General features: G+C 39.3%; 1 protein-coding gene across 4 annotated transcripts in view; it reads right to left on the bottom strand.

Moving 5' to 3' along the window:
* Window positions 1-19,430, bottom strand: part of l3mbtl3 (L3MBTL histone methyl-lysine binding protein 3) — a 154,231-nt gene extending 134,801 nt beyond the window's left edge. For 3 of the 4 annotated variants that reach the window (XM_063034672.1, XM_063034690.1, XM_063034699.1), the window contains exon 1: window positions 19,329-19,430. The gene's annotated coding sequence lies outside the window, so the exon portion shown is untranslated. Of the gene's footprint in view, window positions 1-18,348; window positions 18,472-19,328 lie in introns of those variants that run through there. The other variant, XM_063034681.1, reaches the window with a different exon arrangement.
* Window positions 19,431-19,898: the final 468 nt, after the last annotated feature.

Raw genomic sequence — 19,898 nt, 5'->3', positions numbered from 1 at the left:
TCTTATTGGAACAGAGGTTAACGGGATGCTGATGTTCATATCACTCACATCGTACTATTTCATGCCCGTGCAGCTGTAAGTTATCACTGCAGTTCGTTGACCTAGAGGGAATCCTCCAGTACTAAGGAAGCTCACTGCGCAAATGTTATGGTAATTATATAACATACTGATGCACGCATGTGGATGTGGACAATATCGCTAGAGGCACTTGGAATGATCCTAACCGATAAAAATCAGAATCAAAGGCATTGGTGATCTCCATTGTCACCAATTGAAAGCAACAGATTAACTGGAGGCAAGGCCATCACAGCCCCCTTCCTGAAATACAGCATCCCTGGACTACTGCACTTGAGATATACTAGCATGCAATCACTGTGGCAAGGTTTATACCCTGGAGAGCAACTGGCATAACAGGACATTCCAGTTGCCCTTTCTCCACCTCCGAAGAAATACATAAAGTGTACAAATGGATTACAGTAAAAAACCCAGAAGGTTAGTCATATATTTGTTTAATTTTGGACTTAAGACATTTTGCCAGTGGGCAAAAAGGATTATAAAGAATATTTTCTTACTAAAACTCATTTCAGGGTTAGGTCATCCAGTGCTGTAATACTGCTGGAGGGGAAGGATATGGAAACATTTGTGAAGGCAGGACACTATTACCTTGCCATAATGTCAGCTCTTACCCCCCACCCACTACCAAAATAATGTTACTTTTATTTTAACTACTTTTCAAGGCAAAACACCCTGAAATGCCCAGGTTTCCTTTGACAGTTCCCCATAAAAATAATTAGCCATGTGTTTGAAATTGAAAAGAATGGAAAGCGACAGTCTCTCACCAAAATATATACAGTCTTTAGTCATGATATGCTACTTAAATAGTAATCAAAAACAAAAATTAATTCACTGAGTGTTCCTGGTAAATCAAAATTGTTCGAAGAAAATAAAAAGTTAATTCTTCGAATGTGGATCCACATCATTTCTGGAAAAGGTTAAATTACAAAAAAAAATAACAGCAAACTATAAAGTTCATGTTATAAAATGAAGCACTTTTGAAAGTTAACTTCTAAAATCTTATTAATATTTTAAAAATCCTTGTTCTATCACTGGCTCACTAATCTACCTAATTCAATTTTTGAATTTCACATACGAAGACTGGACATATATGTTGCATTGATAGAGTAATATTGTTGTCATTGTTGGTGCTTTTTTTTTGGGGGGGGGAGTATTCATAACATGTAGATGTGTGCATGGTACACATGAAATGCTAATTGAAATATGTACTTCACAACTTCCAAGCGGTGTTGCTTACCACTCAATTTCAGGAGTTTAATAGCATTTACCATGTCTTGAAAGTTTTAAAATCTGCTTTTTGAGTAGATGATATGTAAAAGTAAAGCATCAATCTAAACCAAAACTCAGTAATCCATTAGGATCACTTCAGTAAATGAGGATGCAACTAGGAATCACAGTCAATACTCTCCTCCACGACAACCAATGAGAATTCATCCAAGTGCCAAAATAGCCTAGATCAGGTAACTTAGTTAAAATACAGTAGCTGTTTGAGTGTTATTGATCTATACAACATACGCTCTGAAAAAAAAATCAGCCGACAAGATGAAGTCCACGAACCAATTTCTCACTAGTTGAGATTTTCCATTGACAATATGGCTTGTCACTGAGCTCAAAAGAAAGTTGGCAGTGTAACTTTGCATCCTTTTTGGCCTTGCTTTTGTTAATTCTGACACACAAAGTGGAACCAATTATAAACAAAGCTGGGACTTTCAGGAACAATGGCATAATTGAGCAGAATAGGCAACCAGATTTTGTGTCCCAATTCTCAGAACAGAAAAGTATATTTTTTAAAAAATGTATCATCATTTTTAAAAATCTAAGAATTATCATGAAATGGAGGGAATAACTTTGTAAATCAATGATATTAGCTCTTTTTAGAACCAGAATTTGCTCATTAGTATTTCTAACAACATATTAAATTGATTAACCCACTGTTGAATCATTATTGTCTTTGCATTTTAACAATTATCTGCTTGTATTTTAAGTAGTTCTTGTATACAGGTAAGTTTAATACGCTTCCTAGAGGCCACAGTATGTATACGCAAGTTCAGTGTGTCCCCTAGTGGTTATATTGGTATAATTTTGGAAAATTCTGGAAGCTTCCTTTGGTGACACATTATTTAAATAAGAGTTCTCTCATTGGTTAATCTGTAAATTTGAATGGAATTTTCCTTATCTAGTATAAAAAGAGCTGCATTATGAAGCAGTACCATCTTAGATCGTTTGGCTTCCCCTCTCTTCAACTAGTAGACCTCTATCACTGTTCTTTTTCAACTCTCTTTGTTTTATTAACACTTAATCAAACTCTTGTGAAGCAACAAATGTTGTGCCTCTTTCCTGACTTCTGAAAGAACCTTGGATTAAAACATCAGAATCCAACACCTGCAATGAAAAGAAATTTGAACGGAATTACAAAACAATGTGTTGTTTGCAGATCTAATCAACACACTGACTTATGGATGCAAAAAGAAAACCTGGTCTTCTTCAGGGTTTGTTTATCACAGTAATCAAATCTGGACTTTTGTATTTAACCAAGCATATACTTTGTCCAAACACAATGGTCCTACAGAGTAATGATAGTGCTTACAAAAAGCATGCATGCCATCATTGTAATCACAAGGTTTGGGCAACACTTCGTTTTATATACATACACACATTAAAGCCGACATTAAAAACCGCTTTATTTATTAAATAATATAATTTGTATAATAAAAAGTATAAAATATTTATAGAATTTTTAAAAATAAATATTAATTCAATCATGTCATTTTCCTTGGTAGGCAGATTCATCTTAAAAGGACGTGAATTTATAGTGATCTTGGGAAATGTTGTAGCTTTTCCAGATCAAGCCATTGTTTCCAAAACGCTGGTACTGTTGTTCACTCAAAAACAACAGTCAATTTGCAATAAGTTCTCACAGTTAGCAAAAACATCAATGGCCAATTTTGATGGAGATGATTTCAGGATTGAGTGTTGTTCATGCACATGGAGAATTTAATGCTCCTTTGAAAAAGTCATACCAGCTCTGTCGTTATTACCTGAACTCCTAGATAAGGTCTTGAATTTAACTACTAGTCAAAAGACAAAGTTAGGTTTATCTCACTAAACTCATACGCTCTAGCATAAGTATGCACAACTGCAATGACAAACTTGCAGGTTCACACGTATAGAGCAAAGCAGCATTCACAAGAAAAAGCATACACAAAACACAAATTATGCAGGTTATTTAACAAGGAATACAATTAGCATTGGGGAAAAAGCCATGTTAGTGTAAAATGGTTTATGTGCTCATAGTGTTGTTAAACTGTAGTGATTAGTGTTTGCCAACTGAGTCAAGAACTGAATGGTTGAAGGGAAGTAGCTGTTCTTGAATTTGGTGCTGCAAGACTTCAGACTTCTGTACCTCCTGTCCGATTGCAGCTGCACAAGATAGTACAGCCCGGACGGTGGGGGTCAGTGATGATAAGTGCTGCCTTCTTGAGGCACCGCGCCCTGTAGATAGTACCAATGGCAGGAAGGTGAGTGTCCATGTATAATGCAGATTATGAAGCAGGGAACTTTTGGTGCAACTTCACAGAGTGCTGGCAAAACCACACCTGGAGTACTGCCTACAACTGTGATTTGCATAATAACAGAGATGATTTGCTTGCACTGGAAGCAGTGCAGAGCCAGAATGGTGAACGAAGAGAAATGGAGCTGATTGGTCCTTTGCTCACTGACATTTAGAATGAGAGATGAGCTATTAAAAATATACAAGTTTCTGAGGAAGACTGACAAGGTGGATGCCATAAGGATAATTCCCTGCGTAGAAGCAAACACAATTAAAGGGCATAGTTTCAAAGAAAAAGGACTCCCATTTAATACAGGAGATGAGGAGAGGCAACTTCAGTTTGAGGTTGCAAATCTACAGAATTCTCTCTACTGGGAGCTCATTAGGTAGGTCATTCAACACAGAGATTGGCCAACATTTAAGAGTACACCTGCTCTTGTTTCTTACATTCCACTTTCTTAAAAGTGATAGTTTTTATGATTACAAGAGAACACTTCACACCAGTTTTACAGAATTAATAAAATAAGAAGTCATTTAATGAAGGAAAGATAGTGTTAAATAATTTTAGACAAGTTGACAGTAATTCTTACATGTGATGATCAGGGATGTGGGGGGGTGCAAAAGTTATCCTACAGAAATAAAAGGAAATGTATGATGGAATTGCTGAAAATTATCTCAGATACGGTTGATTAAGTCACTAATACTAAGTTTTGTTGGCTGATCAGTCAAGTCACAGGAGGGACAACAGAGACCCTGGCTACAACTCATAATACCTTCAAAACTGTACAGATGCCCATGGCCAATTCCTATCTAAAGGATAAGCAAGCTAGTGCAGATTAGTTATGGGGAAAACTGTCAGCATCATAATGTTGAAAAAAATAAGAGAAATGCATTGGGTTATTCAAGAAAATCCAGCAGATTCTTGTTAAAAATACAAATTGAACCATGTCAAAAATGCCATAAGATATGCTGAAACACTGAATTTTAGTTTCCAAAGGGAAAGGAAACTAAAATGTCTCATGTAAAGTTAATACCAAAGCACATTTTCATCTCTAGTTTCCCCAAAGTGTTCATCAACTGCGTTCCTGCTAAAAATATTTGTAATGAGTGCTTTGGTAGCATACCATCAGGAATCATATCAAAGTTACTAGCACAGCAAAGGTGAAATAAATTCATGTCGAGTCAATGTGTGTATTGCTTCTTATCCATTAAGTCATGGGCTTGGAAGTAGCCCTGAACTAATGTTGATCTATGGTTACAGTAAACCCTGAGATTTTACGTATCGGAGGTAAAACAAAATTAATCGTAAGAACGGACAACAAATACAGAAACCAGAATTTTTCTAAACACTACTATAAAACTTACACTCAGAGAAGCTCTTCTGCACTCCACTGTTGCAATGCATGGTTATGTGAGCTACTGTCACCTTCCCTTCAGTTTGAACCAGTCTAGCCACTCTACTCGGACAAGGCATTTTTGGCCACAGAACTGCCACTGACTGGATGTTTTGTTTGCACCATTCTCTGTAAATTCTAGAGACTTGTGTGTGAAAATTCCAGGCTGTTCAACAGCTTCTGAGATACTGAAAACCACTCTGTCTAGCACCAACAATCATTCTACAATCAAAGTTACTTAGATCACAATTCTATCTCCTTTATCATAGCATTTGAGAGGGATAGGAACAGACAAGTTAGGAAAGCATTTAATTGGAGTAAGGGGAAATATGAGGATATCAGGCAGGAACTTGGAAGCATAAATTGGGAACAGATATTCTTAGGGAAATGTACGGCAGAAGTGTGGCAAATGTTCCGGGGATATTTGTGTGGAGTTCTGCATTCGTACGTTCCAATGAGACAGGGAAAGGATGGTAGGGTACAGGAACCGTGGTGTACAAAGGCTGTTGTAAATCTAGTTAAGAAGGAAAAAAAGCTTACCAGCGGTTCAAAAAATTAGATACTGATAGAGATCTAGAAGATTATAAGGCTAGCAGGAAGGAGCTTAAGAAGGAAATTAGGAGAGCCAGAAGGGGCCATGAGAAGCACTTGGCGGGCAGGATTAAGGAAAACTCCAAAAGCATTCGACAAGTATGCGAAGAGTAAGAGAATAAGACAAGAGAGAATAGGACCAATCAGGTGTGACAGTGGAAAAGTGTGTATGGATCCGGAGGAGATAGCAGAGGTACTTAATGAATACTTTGCTTCAGTATTCACTACGGAGAAGGATCTTGGCGATTGTAAGGATGACTTGCAGCAGGCTGAAAAGCTTGAGCATGCAGATATTAAGAAAGAGGATGTGCTGGAGCTTTTGGAAAGCATCAAATTGGATAAGTCACCGGGATCGAACGAAATGTACCCCAGGCTGTGGGAGGCGAGGGAGGAGATTGCTGAGCCTCTGGCAATGATCTTTGCATCATCAATGGGGACAGGAGAGATTCCGGAAGATTGGAGGGTTGCAGATGTTGTTCCCTTATTCAAGAAGGGGAGTAGAGATAGCACAGGAAATTATAGACCAGTGAGTCTGACTTCAGTGGTTGGTAAGTTGATGGAAAAGATCCTGAGAGGCAGGATTTATGAACATTTGGAGACATATAATATGACTAGGAATAGTCAGCAAGGCGGATCATGTCTTACGAGCCTGATTGAATTTTTTTGAGGATGTGACTAAACACGTTGGTGAAGGAAGAGCAGGAGATGTAATGTATATGGATTTCAGCAAGGCATTTGATAAGGTACCCCATGCAAGGCTTATTGAGAAAGTAAGGAGGCATGGGAACCAAGGGGACATTGCTTTGCGGATCCAGAACTGGCTTGTTCACAGAAGGCAAAGAGTGGTTGTAGACGGGTCATATTCTGCATGGGGTTCGATGACCAGTGGTGTGCCTCAGGGATCTGTTCTGGGACCCCTACTCTTCGTGATTTTTATAAATGGCCTGGATGAGGAAGTGGAGGGTTGGGTTAGTAAATTTGCTGATGACACAAAGGTTAGAGGTATTGTGGATAGTGTGGAGGGCTGTCAGAGGTTACAGTGGGATATTGATAGGATGCAAAACTGGGCTGAGAAGTGGCAGATGGAGTTCAACCCAAATAAGTGTGAGGTGGTTCATTTTGGTAGGTCAAATATGATGGCAGAATATAGTATTAATGGTAAGACTCTCGGCAGTGTGGAGGATCAGAGGGATCTTGGGGTCTGAGTCCATAGGACACTCAAAGCTGCTACGCAGGTTGACTCTGTGGTTAAGAAAGCATATGGTGCATTGGCCTTCATCAATCGTGGGATTGAGTTTAAGAGCTGAGGGGTAATGTTGCAGCCATATAGGACCCTGGTCAGACCCCACTTGGAGTACTGTGCTCAGTTCTGGTCACCTCACTACAGGAAGGATGTGGAAGCCATAGAAAGGGTGCAGAGGAAATTTACAAGGATGTTGACTGAATTGGGGAGCATGCCTTATGAGAATAGGTTGAGTGAACTCGGCCTTTTCTCCTTGGAGCAACGGAGGATGAGAGGTGACCTGATAGAGGTGTATAAGATGATGAGAGGCATTGATCATGTAGCTAGTCAGAGGCTTCTTCCCAGGGCTGGAATGTCTAACACGAGAGGGCACAGTTTTAAGGTACTTGGAAGTAGGTACAGAAGAGATGTCAGGTGTAAGTTTGTTTGTTTTTTTAAAAAGGCAGAGAGTGGTGAATGCGTGGAATGGACTGCCAGCGACGGTGGTGGAGGTGGATACAATAGGGTCGTTTAAGAGGCTCCTGGACAGGGACATGGAGCTCAGAAAAATAGGTAGCCTAGGTAATTTCTAAGGTACGGACATGTGCGGCACAGCTTTGTGGGCCAAAGGGCCTGTGTTGTGCTGTAGGCTTTTTATGTTTCTAGGCACATTTCTTTCCCATTTTGATGTTTGGTTTGAACAACTAAATCTCCTAACCATGTTTACATGCTTTACTGTACTGATGTGATGCCACTTGACTGGCTGATCAGATATTCGCAATAACAAAGTGTACAAATGTACCTAATAAAGTGACCACTAAGTGTAGCTGATTAGGTTCAACACTGCTATTTACTAAAGAAATTTAGATCTCAGATGTGTTACAGTAACATTGCTATTATGAGTTGAATCAAAATTTGTAATGCAACTATATTCAAATGTTGTAAGTTTTGTCAAACTAGGGAGAAAAATGTTTAAAACTGATGCTGTATAGAGTACTGGAAGATGTTCCTGGACCCCCTAATGCAGGGGTCCCCAACCTTTTTTGCACCACGGACCAGTTTAGTATTGACAATATGCTTGCGGACTGGCTGACCGGGGGGGGGGGGGGGGTTCAAGTAGGGTTAAACTCACCTCTACATGTCTTTTATAGTGAGGGTTGCCAACTTTCTCACTCCCAAATAAGGGACAAATACGGGACACTTGTGTTTACCCCAAGAAAGACTACCATGACCATGAAGCCTTGCGCGGGCACCTGTGTGCGCATGCGCACGTGCCGACTCCCCCCCCCCCAATCTTCCCAACTACACCGTACATACATACTATATATAGGCTGTGTATTTATCATATCATTCTTGCTTTTACTATATGTTAGTGTTATTTTAGGTTTTGTGTGTTCTTTGGCATGATTTGGTAGGTTATTTTTTGGGTCTGGGAACGCTTAAAAATTTTTCCCATATAAATTAATGGTAATTGCTTCTGCACTTCACGCCATTTCGGCACAGAAGGTTTCATAGGAACGCTCTACCTTAGCGGGGGGAAATACAGGACAAGGGCGGTCCTGTGTGGCACAAACCAATTTAGCCCAATATACGGGATGTCCTGGCAAATACGGGACAGTTGGCGACCCTATGTTCAAATTCAACAGTGCGTGACAGGGAATGAGGAAAGGTGCAGTTGACTCATATCGTTTCCTCGCAGCCCGGTAGCACATGCTTTGCAGCCCGGTACCGGTCCGCGGGCCGGTGGTTGGGGACTGCTGCTCTAATGCACATTCAGGAATCCACCAAATTGTAACAAATATCAGGGCTATGGTCTGTTCTTCCCTACACAAAAATGTGTCCCAAACATTGGCTGAAATTGTTTGCATCCTTACAGTTGGTTCCCTGGCTGCCTCCCAGATATGAAGATTACCACAGCATTTTGATGTCTGCCTCGAGGGACCTGATGAAATTCAGGATCTTAGTTAATAATCCTGTTCCCAGGTTGGGGGAATTTAATTAAATCAATTCAGATCAAGTCACTTAAAAAAAAACCTCAAACTCCCTATATCCCTATGGTCAAGCTCAACACAAGCCCAACAAACCTGTGCCGTCCAATTAAACCATGTGATCAATTAACCTGCTAACACATACGTCTTTGGAATGTGCGAGGAAATCAGAGAACCCAAAGGAAACTTATGTGGTAACAGGGAGAATATACAAACTCCTTATAGACAGCAGTAGAATGGAACCCAGGCCACTGGCACTGTCATAACTTTGTTAACCACAACCCTACAGTGACTTGGACACAGTGATCCTAAAGCAATGAGTAGCAGTATGTTGCCCGTTTCCTCATCCTTCTTGTTGGTAGAATTAGTAGGTTTATAAGTGCATTGTTGGAATAGTCTTAGTGAATGCAAGTACCCACAATGCATTTTGGAAATAAGGAAAGGTTGAGCAAGCTCTGGGTTCTCCCTTTGGAGCAAAGGAGGATGAGAGGTAACTCAATAGAGGTGAACAAGATGCTATGAGGAAGAGACAGAGTGGATAGCTAATGCCTCCCCCACCCCACAAAAGGTAGCAATGACTGATATAAGAGGTCGTAATTCTAAGGTGAGTGGAGGAAAGTATAGGGAGCAGTGGGGGAAAGATGTGAAAGAAAGTTTTTATATGCACAGAGTGGCAAGTTCATGGCACACACTGCCAGGGGTGGTGGTGGTGGTGTTAGAGGCCACATAATGGACATCTAAGAGAGTCTGAGATGGACACATGGATGAAAAAAAAAATGGAGGGCTATGTAGGAGGGAAGCATTAGACCGATCTTGGGAATGGGTTAAAAGGTCAGTACAACGTCATGGGCTAAAGGAGCTGTACTGTGTTGAAATGAAATACTACATATTGCAGCCACTGTGCACAGCTTCCAGAGGCAGTTAATGGTTTGAATACCAATCACTGCTTTGAAAGGGTGGTGTCAGTATTGTTGCAGCAGCACTCTTTCAGTTAGGTACATACCATCTCTTCTTGATTTATGTTTTGTAGATACTGGAACAACTTTGAGAAGGCAGAAGACAAGACATTCATTCCAGGATACTCAGCCTTTAAGCTATTTTTGCAGGCAGTATTCACATAGTTATTCAGGACCTTAATATTGGGGACCCAGCAATGACATTTGAATATCAAAGAACATACACGCTCTTTTGTTGGAAATTCTAAGTTCTGGGCACTCGAGGAGTGAAAGTTACTTATCAGCTGATCCACGAATGTTTTGTTGATCTACTTATTTTCACATGAGACGGTTTCATTTGCTGAGGGGTGCTGAATGGAACTGAACTTTGATCTGCTGACAGGACAGTTACTGATGAAAACTTTAAATGGGTAGGCTTAGGATAATGCTTTGAGGAATTTCTGCAGCAATGTCCAGGAGCTGAAATGATTGACCTCTATTAATCACAATCATTGTCCAACTTGCAAGACATAACTGCAACCAGGAGGGGGGATTTTCCATTAGACTAAGCTGCTCTACAATTAGGTGCCATGTCTGATTAAATGACACATTTTGTACCTGTCTCAGCTTATGTCTGCAATTCATGCTTTAGTCCAAGACAAAATATGAGCATTGATAGACAGGTTTTTGATGAATGGAGCCTAACTACACCGTTGATGACATCCTCCATCACTGTGGTGATGATTGATTGTAGACTAAAGAACTGGATCCGTCCTGCCTTGTGACAAGGTAGTTTGGAAAATTGTCCAGATGGGTCTACATTGTAAGGGTACTGGTAGAGCTCAGGCTGAAACATGGCATTTTCTAGATCCCAGATTCTTTACGACTGCAGCTACTATTTTACTCTGTTCCACAGATTTTGCTGTCAAATTTTCTTGCTAGTATGCAGAGTGAATCCAAATTGTGCTGATGGGGGAACACCTGGAAGCAGCAAGCATGAATCATATGCACAGCTCTTCTAGCTGAAGGCAGCTGTAGATGCTTCAACCTTGCCTTCTGTAGTGAAATGCTAGGCTTTACCATTGATGGTGATGGTGTAGTTCATGGACCCTTTCTCTCCTGTTATCTGGACACTGCCAATTAAGGCAGGATCCAGAAAGACTGGAGAGCTTTGATTCACTTCGTTAATCATGGAGTGACAATCTTTCCTATAACATGTAACTGTCACATTTTATAGAAGCATTTCAGTGCAGAGAATGTCAATCAGACCACAAATCTAGGTCGTGCGTACAGAATGCATGTAGTATCCAGCCTTGAATACCTTAATTAGGTTGACCGTGAACTTTATATTGTGCTGACAACATTAAGCTCTGTCAGGGCCCGTGCATTCCTTTGGAAGCTCTGTGGGACAATGACTTGTAGAACAAGTTACAAGACGGCAATGATATTACAAGATCAATTGGCAGGTTATGTCATTGTGATTGTTAATACCCAGATAGATTTCAAATGGTCTGCCCAGTATTTTTTTTTTAAAGTAGATTTCTTTCAAATAACTGTTCGATACAACTTAGTAGATTACCAGGTAATTTTAGAGGTAGTTAATAAAACTTTGCCTTAGATTTGTGTCGCATTATACAATAGGTCAGATATTAGGGTGGCAAATTACTTACAGGAAGTATATTGAACTGGATGGATTTTTAAAACAATTCATTAGCTTCATATCCACAATTAATCACTTTAGGTATCTATTTCTAGATGATTACATTATCTGGAATTGAAACTCCCATGGCAGGACTTGAACTTGCGCCTCCAAATAACTAGTTCAATAACTCTTGGTTACTGATACGGATATACAAGTGATTAAAATTAAGAGTTTGGTTGTGGGTCTAAGTATTGATTACCAGCTTCACTATTAAATGCAATCTTGCACAGTCCACATCTTCATGCCTCTGTGCTCAATTAAAATCTACAGTGCAAAAATTTGTACTCTGAAAACACTATGCACCAAGAATGCAGGAAGTAAGAGTAAAAGAATATCATAAACCATATGGCCCAATGCAGAAGGTAGTTTTCATCGCAAACACGAGGAAATCTGCTGGTGCTGCAATTTCAAGCAACACACATCAAAGTTGCTGGTGAATGCAGCAGGCCAGGCAGCATCTCTAGGAAGAGGCACAGTCGACGTTTTGGGCCGAGACCCTTCGTCAGGACTAACTGAAAGAAGAATCTCTTACTAGCTCTTCTTTCAGTTAGTCCTGACGAAGGGTCTCGGCCCGAAACGTCGACTGTACCTCTTCCTAGGGATGCTGCCTGGGCTGCTGCGTTCACCAGCAACTTTTGTGTGTGTTGCAGGTAGTTTTCATATCCTTTTAGAGATGTGAAATCTTCTCATTCCTCAGCCATGCACATGCTATCTTTCAATATACACAAGTTTCACAATAAAACTGGTTCTCAAAAAGTAGGAACCAATAGAGCATTCACTAAAAGCACTATTAAACTTCTGTTAATTTAATATACATAATTCCAGAATTTATATCAATTGCAACAAGTTTTATCACAACTCACCAACTAAAGTGACAAAACAATTCCTATCACCCAAATGATTACAAAACTAATTAATGTATGCAGGCAACCTAGGACCACTTCAGGATTGAGGACATTTTATTTATTTCGAGATAGATACAAGACATTGCAGCCAACTGAGCCGCACTGCCTAGCAAACCACCAATTTAACCCTAATCTAGTCACAGGACAACTTACAATGACCACTTAACCTGCTAACCAGTACGTCTTGAACTGTGGGAGGAAGCCACGCGCATACAGGAAAGAACGGACTAATGTGCCTACAGAGGACCCTGGAATTGAACTCCAACGTCCTAAGCTGTAATAGTGTCATGCTACCATGGTCACTATATTCAACCACTGACAAACTTTCTATTTTGCACCAACTACTTCTCCCCCATCAATGTAAATTAAAGTTTTAGTAAGCTTCTGCTTATCGTAACAACAAACCTACAATTTCAATATAACGCCCCGTGGATAACACTCTGCAAGAATGCCCCAATAATATTTTAACTAAATCAAATTCAGACTATACCAATTGTTTTATTTTATCACTCTTTCAATGTTTTCCACTGTTAAGAGAACCAGCTCAAATTAATGAATACAATCAGAGTAATTTACGATTGAGAGATTGAATCAGCTTTTCGGTTCCACAAAAAGCAATTATTACCCTTGTAATTCTGCAATATGCTCCTATTCTTATCAGGGTATTTTATATCAAATTACCATATTTCACTCCAAATACATTTTGACCCTTTGCAGTCATGCATCATACCTAACTGATAGACATGGTGTTAGATTTGGTATTATTATGTACCTCAGGATCAGCACAGGATGGATTTTCACACAGATAATCATGAAAAAAAAACCATGCCTCATAACACAAAAATGAGCTAAAAGAATGACCCCAAATCATTTCTCTCTGGAGACAGGACAAGAAGCATTATACACGTGTTACACTTCTGAAATACAGAGATCATGTGTTGCAACCTGGTAGATTTGAACAATCAAAACCATTTTCAATATATATAATTTAATCATTTGCAGAACAACAGGCTCCTCCTTGTCCATCACATAAAAGTTTTTAAAGTAATAGAAAATATTCTTTTCACACTAAACTGCAATACATTATAAACTTATGAAACACCAAATAAGTCTGATCGCAGATCAATTTAATACAATGTGACAAAGCTTCAAATTACTGGACATTATATCACAGTATCTCTTATAAAAACTATCGTTAAATATTCACTATTGAAAAAAAACTATTCAATTAAAAACCAATAAAATAGATATAGGAATCTAATTTTGTGTTACTATAAAAATAGTAACCTGAAGCAAATGATATACATTTTCCCCACATGCTGGCAGCATCTTTCTGATACATCATTTAATTGATATCATGCTTATTCAACATGATTAAGCTGATTTTTGAATTCCTTAATTACCACAGTTATATATACCATTTTCCTTTGATATTCCAATAAGGATTTAAACAAAATTTGAATAGGTTTTCTTTGACATTTTTCAGCAAATTTCCCACAACGCCATTGGAGAAGTCCAGTTCAAACACTTCATGAAACCTTTTTTTAAAAAAAATGGAAATAATACTTTGCACCGCCAATTTCAAATTCTATTCCAATGGTCCCTGCCAACAACTTCCAAATCAATACACAAAAGAAAGGCTCCCAGACAAAGGAATAAAAGAAAAAAAGCTTCTGAAAATGTGTCAGAAAGATAAACTCCATGCTTTGATGCACAGCAAGCCTTCAATTTGACAGAAGCAGCTCAAAGTGCGCTAGACATTAATCTACCAAGAAATCAGCTTGCCAATGTCAACACCACTTAGGTAATTGTTACTAACATGGTACAATGTCTAGGACCTACAACCTCACAGAATGATCAATTAGATCTAATAAATATTGTGTGCTATTTATAGACCAGCAACATATATTTAATAATATGAATCACATCATTTCCAATAAGTTACGCAAGAATAAATTTGAATGCTCCAATACTTCATGTTGGCAATATATCTTTCATGGATAAATTTAAAACAATCCTTTGTTAGACACGGTCCCAGAAGAACGGAGGATATATATTATGGAATTCCAAGGATGCATCCTTTAAAGCAACAAGAATATATTAAAAAATAGGAGTAGAAGTAGGTCTGGCTCCTCATATCAAACTCACCATTCAATATAACGACGACTGATTAGTTCAGGCCCCAACTCATCTTCCCTGCCAGTTCCATATTGCCCTCAGATATTTCAAAAGCTAAATCCAACTTTTCTTTAAATAACTCCGATAATTTATCCTCCATAACACGCCAAAGTAGAGAAATTCATCACCCGAGAAAACAAAATCTACTGTTGTCTGCTTTAAACGGCTACCCTTTTATCCTTGTTCAAATCTCTCCCACTAGTGGATCTATTGTTTTGTCTATTAGGATGTTATTTGTTTCCATAAGATCACCCTTCCTTCAAAAATCACAAAATAATATAATCTAAATTTTATGAGCCACTTTTGATAGGAAAATCCTCATCATAGATACTGATCTAGTGAATCTCCCCTCAACAGCCTCATAACACTATAAGCATTGGCTTTTTAAGAGTAGTTTGTTGTTGAGCCGAGTAGGGGATCAGCTATACTTGATTGGATGTTACGTGATGAACCAGAGGTGATTAGGGAGCTTAAGGTTAAAAAATCCCTTAGGAACCAGTGGTCGCAATATGATTGAGTTCAACTTGAAATCTGATAGGAAGAAATTAAAGTCTGACGTAGCAGCATTTCAGTAGAGTAAAGGAAATTATAGTGGTATGAGAGAGGAGCTAGCCAAAGTAAAATGGGAGGAGATGCAGGCAGGGATGACAGTAGAGCAGCAATGGATTGAGTTTCTGGGGAAAATGAGGAAGGTGCAGGATAGGAAAAGAAAGGAAAGGTACGTCGTATCCGGAGTTTCTCCGGTTAGCGGGCGATTTCCCTCCACACCTCTCTGACGTAGTGGGGAACCAAGTACGAGGCAAGTTACAGTAGTGGTTTGCAATTGCCTTCTGCCGGGTGAGCTTCCAAAGAGATCACCAGCTCGTAACCCAGCACGGATGGAAAGCGTGCAGGGGAGCCGGCTGGATTCGAACTCGGGACCTTTCGTCGTGCAGGATAGATGTATTCCAAAAACAAAGAAATACACAAATAGCAAAATAGTATAACTGTGGCTAACAATGGAAGTCAAAGCTAATGTAAAAGCAAAAGAGAGGATACAACAAAGCAAACATTAGTAGGAAGTCAGAGGATTAGAAAGTTCTTAAAAACCTACAGAAAGTAACTAAAAGAATCATTAGGAGGGAAAAGGTGAAATATGAAAGCAAGCTAGCAAACAATACCAAGATGGATAGAAAAAGTTTTTTCAAGTATATAAAAAAATTAAAGAGAGATGAGAGTGGATATAGGACCACTAGAAAACGAAGCCAGAGAAATAATAGCAGGGGACAAGGAGATGGCAGATGAACTAAATGACACGAACAGTGTGCCAGATGTTGAAGTGTGTGAGGGAAGTTACAACTACAAGGGAGAAGGTGCTCAAAAAGCCGAAAGACCCAAGGGTGCACAAGTCACCCTGACCGGATGAATTGCATCCTAGGGTTCTGAAAGAGGTAGCATTAGAGATTATGGAGGCATTAGTAATGATCTTTCCAGAATAATTGGACTCTGGCATGGTTCCAGAGGACCAGAAAATTGAAAATGTCACTTCACTCTTTAAGAAAGGAGGAAGGCTGCAGAAAGGAAATTATAGACTAGTTAGCCTGACCTCAGTGATTGGGTCAATTATTAAGGATGAGGTTATGGAGTACTTGGTGACACAGGACAAAATAGGACAAAGTCAACATCATTTCCTTATGGGAATTCTTGCCTGACAAACCTGTTGGAATTCTTTGAGGAGATTACAAATAGGATAGATAAAGGGGATGCAGTGGATATTGTATGTTTGGACTTTCAGAAGGCCTTTGACAAGATGCCACACATGAGGCTGCTTACCAAGTTAAGAGCCCATGGTATTGCAGGAAAGTTACTGGCATGGTTAGAGCACTGGCTGATTGGTAGGAGGCAGCGAGTGGGAATAAAAGGATCCTTTTCTGGTTGGCTGCCAGTGACTAGTGGTGTTTCTCAGGGGTCAGTTTTGGAACCGCTTCCTTTTACGCTGTATATCAATGATTTAGATTATGGAATAAATGGCTCTGTTGCCAAGTTTGCAGATAAGATGAAGATTGGTAGAGGGGCAGATAGTGTTGTGGTAACAGGCAGGCTCAGAAGGACTAGGACAGATTCGGAGATTGGGCACGAAAGTGGGAAATAAAATACAACATTGGAAAATGCATGGTCATGTAGTTTGATAGTAGAAACAAATGTGCAGAGTATTTTCTAAATGGGGAGAAAATCCAAAAATCTGAGATGCAAAGGGACTTGGGAAAACACTCTAAAGGTTAACTTGCAGGTAGAGTCGGTGGTGAGGAAAGCAAATGCCATGTTAGCATTCATTTCACCAAGTCTGGAATACAAGAGCGGGGATGTGATGCTGAGGCTTTATAAGGCACTGGTGAGGCTTCATCTTGAGGTATCATGAAAAGCTTTGGGCTCCTCATCCAAGAAAAGATGTGCTGGCATTGCAAAGGGTTCAGCAGAGGTTCACAAGGATGATTCCAGGACTGAAAGGGTTATTAAACGAGAAACGTTTGATGGCTCTGGGCCTGTACTCACTGGAATTTAGAAGGATGATGGGGGGGGCGGGGGAGGTCTCATTAAAACCTTTCAAAAGTTGGAAGGTCTAGACAGAGTAGATTTGAAAAGGATGTTTCCCATGGAGGTGGGGGGGGGCAATCTGGGACAAGAGGGCACAGCCTCAGGACAGAGAGGCGTCCATTTGAAATAGAAATGTGGCGAAATTTCTTTAGCCAGAGGGTGGTGAATTTGTGGAATTTGTTACCACAAGCAGCTGTGGAGGCCAGGTCATTGGGTGTGTTTAAGGTGGAGATTAATAGGTTCTTGATTGGCCACGGCATCAAAGGTTACGGGGAGAAGGCTGGGGAATGGCGCTGAGGAGGGGAGGGAAAAAAAATCAGCCATGATTGAATGGCAGTGCGGACGTGATGGGCTGCGTAGCCTAGTTCTGCTCCTATATCTTATTGTCTAAGTGAATGAAGAACTCCAGTTTTCAGAGAGTACTCTCAGTTCTTTGTAGTAGCAATTCTGAAATAATTAGTTCCACTCCTTTACTTTGCTCAAAAATATTAACATGATACTTTTATTATACTGTAGTTGGTGCATCTTCTTGTGCAAATTTCTGTCACCCAGCAAGAATGATCATGATAAAAAAAATTTGACTTGAAAATTAAATTCACTTTGTAATTCACAAAATATAAGATATCACAAAACATATGTTTAAAGTGGCGTTTCGTTGACCCTGAAGAGTATGCTAGAAATTATTTCCTAAGTAGCAAGTCACTAGAGATAAATTTATTAAACCCTTTATTCTAGCCATCTGACCAATGCAATGCAATGGCGAGGAAATTAATGCAAGCCACTGATTAAGAAACTGATTCCCAAACAAGTCAGCAGAAAAAGGCAGTCAGAGAGAAAACATACCAATGGGGAACAATAGCAAACATAAGCACACGTATAGTCCCTTTAAATTTGAACAATTAAATTCTATCTTTGCCTTGAGAACACTTGACAGCCAAGTGCAGTATCGTCTCCTGCACCTCTAGACAAAAACCATTTGAGGTCGCTCTGCATCACCTTTTAAAAAACATGTTTTGTACTTGAAAGTTTCCAGAATTCACTCAACTATGTACAGTAGTTTCAAATAATGAATACAAAAGAAAATACATTTCATTTACATGACCACCGCAGCTTTTATCCGCGTTCACATCAGTTCACTGCAAATCACTAGTAGCAACTAACATTACTATAAACCGTTTGAGTAAATACATAAATGAAGCTGAACATTAAATAAATCGTCATCGGACTTTCTTACTGTCAGGTCAGATCCGATGCCTCCAACATTTGACAGAAATTTTACTTCTTGGATTTCAAACAGGTCACAGATCATATTTCTACAACTAAATGCTTACACTGTCAATAAGGTTCCCGGTAACAATAAAAAACTTAAACCGACTGGAGAATTTATTAATTTAAATGTGCATCACAATCGCGTGGACTTCCTGAAATAAGCTCATAAACCAGTTCAAATTCTGTCCCTTTAAATATAATGTATATTTATATAATATTTTTCCTTTTCTCACTCTTTTTCTCTCTCTCTCGCAGAATCCACCCTGAGATTTCTCTTCCTCAAACACTTCTTGTATTTTATTTGGGCAGTTTCTCAAAATGGCGGAGTCTATATTCATGAAAAGGGCCTAAAAGGAGACACGTTGCATTCAAACGTGAATTTATTGCATTTTTTGTCAATAAAAAAGAAACAGAAAGAGAGATGAAAAAGCAGACTAGGAGTCGGCCAGAAACATTGTATCGAACGGCAGCTCGCTGCCATTCCACTGGAATCCTCGCACTTTGCTCGGGAGCCACAAAATGGTCTGTGTCACTGAAGAGTTCAATGTTTGGAATAATCTGAATAATATTCAGTTCCAAATAGCATCACTCATCATTTAACAGCAAAAGTCCAACGCTCTCTTTTTTCCTCGTCTATTTGCATTGTTTTCCCTCCTCTACCCTATTTTTTTCTACTATTAATCATTTATTTCTAATTGCTGTGGGGTACTCCAGTGCTCTCGCAGACACACAGTCCCGGCCACTCGGTTCTCTGCAACTACTTTATTTAAGTTACAGCAAATGCAATTAGGATAAACGTCAGGAAAGAAGAAAGAGAAAGGGGTTAGGTGGAGGTAGAGTTAAACACCAGTCCAGGTGAAGGAAAAACACAGAAATACCATCCATTGTCAGAGAGCTTTGATTCTAATTTATTTTTTTTAAATTAAAAATTGCACCGTTTCTTACCCAAATTCTGTCACGAGTAGCAGACAAATTTCCAGGTCGGCAATGCGCACGCGCGCAGGACAGCTGCTAGCAAGGAACTGCAGAGAAAAAACTAGACACTCAGCCACTCACCCACCTTCTGTGAGCTTTCTTTTCTGAACGTCTGCCTTTCAATCGCTCCATTTCTCATTTGCATATTATTTCTGTATTGTTTTCACTTAAAACTTTATATGCTAGCAAGTAGTTTGAATTTATACGGACATTTACGAAATCTAGATCTGGACTACGTTCATTTAATGTATTTTTGAAGGAAGGAACTTGCATTAATGTTTAGTTATTTGAAGACAATGATGTCTCTGACGCATATTTCTTGTGTGTTAGGTTAAGTTGCTTTTGGTGGAAAGACTAATTTCTTTCTCTGGCAGCCGAGTGAATGCTATTTTGAGTATTCTGTATTTCATATCTTCAATGTATTTTGGTTTTTTTAAGGCGTTATTACGATTTTTAGGAAGAAGCGAGTGGGGAAATTAAAACTGAACACGCAATCAGCCATAAAATCATCCCTCAGTTTAAAGGAGCAATTCCTAGAAA

This window comes from Mobula hypostoma, chromosome 2 (assembly GCF_963921235.1).
Source record: "Mobula hypostoma chromosome 2, sMobHyp1.1, whole genome shotgun sequence".
NCBI classification, from domain to species: Eukaryota; Metazoa; Chordata; class Chondrichthyes; order Myliobatiformes; family Myliobatidae; genus Mobula; species Mobula hypostoma.
The sequence above is the reverse complement of the archived record's forward strand: the minus strand, read 5'-3'. Positions and strand labels throughout refer to the sequence as shown.